Source organism: Melitaea cinxia, chromosome 5, assembly GCF_905220565.1.
Source record: "Melitaea cinxia chromosome 5, ilMelCinx1.1, whole genome shotgun sequence".
Classification (NCBI taxonomy): domain Eukaryota; kingdom Metazoa; phylum Arthropoda; class Insecta; order Lepidoptera; family Nymphalidae; genus Melitaea; species Melitaea cinxia.
Genome location: NC_059398.1, coordinates 5,811,818 through 5,817,817, shown reverse-complemented (window position 1 = coordinate 5,817,817; position 6,000 = coordinate 5,811,818).

Genomic DNA, 6,000 nt, shown 5'->3' with positions numbered 1-6,000 from the left:
AGTTCAAGGATTTACGTAAAGGGGTCACACGTAATTCCGACGAAGCAAAATACCAGTGTTGCAAATATGAAGCGTACAGTAAAATTAACAGTTTTAATACTGAATTAAGCATACATATTATGCTCGTCATTTTATTTCCATGAAAACTTAAAATGTTAAGCTTCCATCTTTGTATTTAACTAAGAATCTTTTAATTTTAATTAATTTCTAATTAAAACAAATATTTATTTGTACAGATGATGAAGGAAAATATACGTAAATGACCTAATTTTAAATTTAGCAATTTGATTTTTGATTTTGTTTTGAATATGGACACGTCTAGCTGAATATAAGACAAACCCTTCAAATTTATACTTTGATAATCTTTAGTGAGTAAAGTATACATATTAAAAAGTAAGCAGTAGGTAAAAGCAGAATATCTATTACAGCAAAGTACAATTGTTTAAAATAGGACTGAATACTTAATGCACAATTTTACAATAATACATTATAATACAATTAAACTGTCATTTCATAAATAACTTCATGGTATAAAACAAAGTCGCTTCCCGCTGTCTGTATGTTTAGACCTTTAAAACTACGCAACGGATTTTGATGCGGTTTTCTTTAATAGACTGATTCCCGAGGAAGGTTTATATGTATAATGCATGCATAATATAGTAGAGGAACACTGATAGTTTTAGAGGTTTCTAATGTGATGTCGTAAATAAACGTAAAAGACGACTGTAATTAGCTGTGTTTGACGACCAGTTGGCGCAGCAGTCATAGCACTGGCGGTCGCGGATTCCACCCCGCTCACGACAGACTTTGTATTGGCCATATCGGTGTTTGTCGTTGTGGGCGTTTGTGCTTGTGTATTGCGTGTGTTTCCGGATCCCCGACACAGGAGTAATTCCTACTGGGGGCCACTGAGTGTGAAGCGTTTATTATTATTGTAAACACATTTTTGCGCTTACATTGAAAATATTTATTTTATATTTTATATTTAGTATCAGCATTGCACCCGTGCGAAAACGGGGCGGGTCGCTAGTAATACATATAAATATGTATCGTAAAAAGTTCAGTGCAAATTTAATGAAGAATAGAAAGAAATGTTTTAATGGGAGAATTAAAAAAATATATGTAAGGATATATACGAAAATTTACAGAATATATATATGTATATATATATATATATATATATATATATATATATATATATATAATTTGATATTTAAGACATCCTTAAAGCAAATATATTATAATCAAACAAAAATTCAATATAATTTGTACCTAATTGTAACTAATCTGTTGATTTTTTTATGTATATACGTATATACGTTCGGATCTCTTACTATACTTATATATATATATATATATATATTAGCGACCTGCCCCGGCTTCGCACGGGTGTAATGCTGATACTAAATATACTACAGAATGTCTTTATTTATAGTGTGAAGCTAGCTTATGACATAGTTATTAACATAATAACAACAACATTCAAATATGCGTCGTGTCGTCCCGACTTCTTAATAATATTCGTGCCAAATTTGAAGTAAATCCATGCAGTACTTTTTGAGTTTATCCCGGACATACATACAGATAAACAGACAAAAAGACAAAAATTCTAAAAACTATATTTTTGACTTCGGTATCGATTGTAGATCACACCCCAAGTATTCTTTAAAAAAAGATATTCAATATACAGTTTTGACCTTCCTACCATATTATTATATGTATAGATATACTAGCTGCGCCCGCGACTTTGTTATATTAAAAATTAAAATTATATATATATATATATATATATATATATATATATATATATATATATATATATATATATATAATTTTAACCTTAATTTAATAATAGTAAGAGATATTATTATGTTTCTTTTATAGATACTTATATTTATTTTAGTATGTTAGCAAAAATCGCAAAAGGGTTGACTGAAAATTTTCTGGCCAGGCTATATTTAATTCAAAATTGGAATTTTTTTATTTTTATATAAAATTGCACCTACGAGCTTAAAGAATAAATTGAATACCTACCTAAAGTATGAAGCCTGTAAAAGATGCAAGCGTTGGATTGTCTATTATTTTCCTGGGATAACTAATGAGTTGACTGGCGCTTTGCGAGTTCGATGCCCGGTTGGGATGGATATTTGTATTTATACAAATACGCTTCAGCCTGTAATATCCCACTACTGGGCATAGGCCTCCTTCCCCATGTAGCAGAAGGATCAGAGCTTAATCCACCACGCTGCTCCAATGCGAGTTGACGGATATATTCCCTATTAAAAGTAACGATCGCTAACAGGTGTACATGATAACAACCGGGACCGACGGCTTAACGTGCTCTCCGAGGAACGGTGGGGGGAACCACAATGACTGCACAAACACCCAGACCACGACAAATCAATAATGATAAACATTTGTATGGCCAATACACATGTTTATCATGAGCGGGGATCGAACTCGAAACCACCAGCGCTACAGGTACAATCCATGGCTGTAACCGTTGCACCAACGCGGCGTCTATACAAAAACTATATTTATATATATACAAATACTATATTTAAATACTATATTTTTTATATATACAAACACTATATTTGTATAGATACTACTGAAGTTTTTTTTTCATTCAGTGATCAGTTTCATCAAGTTATTATTTACTATTCCAGAATATATCTATGTACAGATTTTTATAGATTACTAGCTGACCCGGCGAACTTCGTATCGCCTAACACAAACTTTATCGTATGGTAATAAAGTTCAAATTGACTTTTAAGTATTATCACAAATCTTTTGTATGGGAGTATAGAAAAGTGTTGTTTTTAGACTTTTTCAGGAAATTTAAATTTTTTTTTTTTTGAATTTTTCTCTCCGTAAGAACCATCCTCGTACTTCAAGGAATATTTTAAAAAAAGAATTAGTGAAATCGGTCCAACCGTTCTCGAGTTTTGCGCTTAGCAACACATTCAGCGACTTATTTTTATATTATAGACTAGCGGTGCCCGCGGCTTCGCCCGCGTTAAAATCAGTGTTTCACAAACTTTTACCGGCAAACTTCCAATGAAACTCTCATCAAAATTTGCTTAGCCGTTCCGTAAACCTTCCTCTTGAAGCCCTCTCTCCATTGGTGAAACCGCATGAAAATCTGTTCAGTAGATTTTGAGGGAATCGATCACATACACTTTTGGGGACTTTGTTTTATAATACACTAACTGTTGCCCGCGACTACGTTCGCGTGGTTATGAAGATATGCATTACTATTAAGATGTTGCACTTGAAATGCATATCAAACTGAGTAACTTTTTAAAAGGCACAATTTAGTATAATTTAATAGTTTTTTTTTATAAAACCTCTCTATACACCACATTTTTAGCTTTATTTTCAGGCTGCAGTATAAATAACCTATCAGGCGAACTTATAGCTGCTGTTTATGTTTCGTACAAACTATCAACCCCAATTAAACCCCCTTAGCGGTGGAATATCGCAAAATCCGTTCTTAGCGGACGTCTACTTACTATAATCTACCTCCCTGCCAAATTTCATCTTTGTCCATCCTGGATGGATTAAAAACCGCTGGATGGTCCCAGCGGTTTTTGAGTTTTCGTGATGAGTGCGTCAATAACCTTTCTCTTTTATATATAGATTACGATACATTATTTTGACACCTCCTCACCATCTATTGAGCATACATTTTAAATTTCAAGTCTCTTACTTCATAAACATGGGACTTTCACACAAATTTTCAACCCCCGTTTAACCCCTTTAAGGGTCGAATTTTGTAAAATTCGTTCTTAGCGGATGTCTACACTCTATAAGGAGGCTTCCTACCAAATTTCAAGTTTGTAGCTATTATAGTTTCGGAGATTTCGCGATGAGTGAGTCAGCCTACCATCCCCCGTTTTAACCCCAAAAGGCAGTTGATTTCTAAAGATACGTTATTTGGACACCTCCTCACTATCTGTAGAGGACACACTTTAAATTTCAAGTCTCTTACTTTAAAAACATAGGACTTTCATATAAACTTCCAACCCCCGTTTTAGGGGTCGAGTTTCGTAAAATCCGTTCTTAACGAATATTTACGTCTTATAAGGAGTCTGTCTGCCAAGTTTTAAGTTTTGGCTATTATAGTTTCGGAGATTTCGTGATGAGTGAGTCAACCTACCATCCCCCGTTTAAACCCCAAAAGGGAGTTGATTTCTAAAGATACATTATTTGGACACCTTTCTACCATCTATAGAGCATACATTTTAAATTTCATGTCTCTTACATCAAAAACATAGGACTTTTATACAAACTTCCAACCCCAGTTTTACCCCCTTAGGAGTTGAATTTTGTAAAATCCATTCTTAGCGGATGTCTACGCTCTTTAAGGAGTCTTCCTGCCAAATTTCAAGTTTGTAGCTATTATAGTTTCGGAGATTTCGCGATGAGTGAGTCAGCGTACCATCCCCCGTTTTAACCCCAAAAGAGGGTTGATTTCTAAGGATACATTATTTGGACACCTTCTCACCATCTATAGAGCATACATTTTAAATTTCAAGTCTCTTACTTTAAAAACATAGGACTTTCATATAAACTTTCAACCCCCGTTTTAGGGGTCGAGTTTCGTAAAATCCGTTCTTAACGGATGTTTACGTCTTATAAGGAGTCTGTCTGCCAAATTTTAAGTTTTGGCTATTATAGTTTCGGCGATTTCGTGATGAGTGAGTCAACCTACCATCCCCCGTTTTAACCCCAAAAGGGAGTTGATTTCTAAAGATACATTATTTGGACACCTTTCTACCATCTATAGAGCATACATTTTAAATTTCATGTCTCTTACATCAAAAACATAGGACTTTTATTCAAACTTCCAACCCCAGTTTTACCCCCTTAGTGGTTGAATTTTGTAAAATCCATTCTTAGCGGATGTCTACGCTCTTTAAGGAGCCTTCCTGCCAAATTTCAAGTTTGTAGCTATTATAGTTTCGGAGATTTCGCGATGAGTGAGTCAGCGTACCATCCCCCGTTTTAACCCCAAAAGAGGGTTGATTTCTAAGGATACATTATTTGGACACCTTCTCACCATCTATAGAGCATACATTTTAAATTTCAAGTCTCTTACTTTAAAAACATAGGACTTTCATATAAACTTCCAACCCCCGTTTTAGGGGTCGAGTTTCGTAAAATCCGTTCTTAACGGATGTTTACGTCTTATAAGGAGTCTGTCTGCCAAATTTTAAGTTTTGGCTATTATAGTTTCGGAGATTTCGTGATGAGTGAGTCAACCTACCATCCCCCGTTTTAACCCCAAAAGGGAGTTGATTTCTAAAGATACATTATTTGGACACCTTTCTACCATCTATAGAGCATACATTTTAAATTTCATGTCTCTTACATCAAAAACATAGGACTTTTATACAAACTTCCAACCCCAGTTTTACCCCCTTAGGGGTTGAATTTTGTAAAATCCATTCTTAGCGGATGTCTACGCTCTTTAAGGAGCCTTCCTGCCAAATTTCAAGTTTGTAGCTATTATAGTTTCGGAGATTTCGCGATGAGTGAGTCAGCGTACCATCCCCCGTTTTAACCCCAAAAGAGGGTTGATTTTTAAGGATACATTATTTGGACACCTTCTCACCATCTATAGAGCATACATTTTAAATTTCAAGTCTCTTACTTCATAAACATGGGACTTTCACACAAATTTTCAACCCCCGTTTAACCCCTTTAAGGGTCGAATTTTGTAAAATTCGTTCTTAGCGGATGTCTACACTCTATAAGGAGGCTTCCTACCAAATTTCAAGTTTGTAGCTATTATAGTTTCGGAGATTTCGCGATGAGTGAGTCAGCCTACCATCCCCCGTTTTAACCCCAAAAGGCAGTTGATTTCTAAAGATACGTTATTTGGACACCTCCTCACTATCTGTAGAGGACACACTTTAAATTTCAAGTTTCTTACTTTAAAAACATAGGACTTTCATATAAACTTCCAACCCCCGTTTTAGGGGTCGAGTTTCG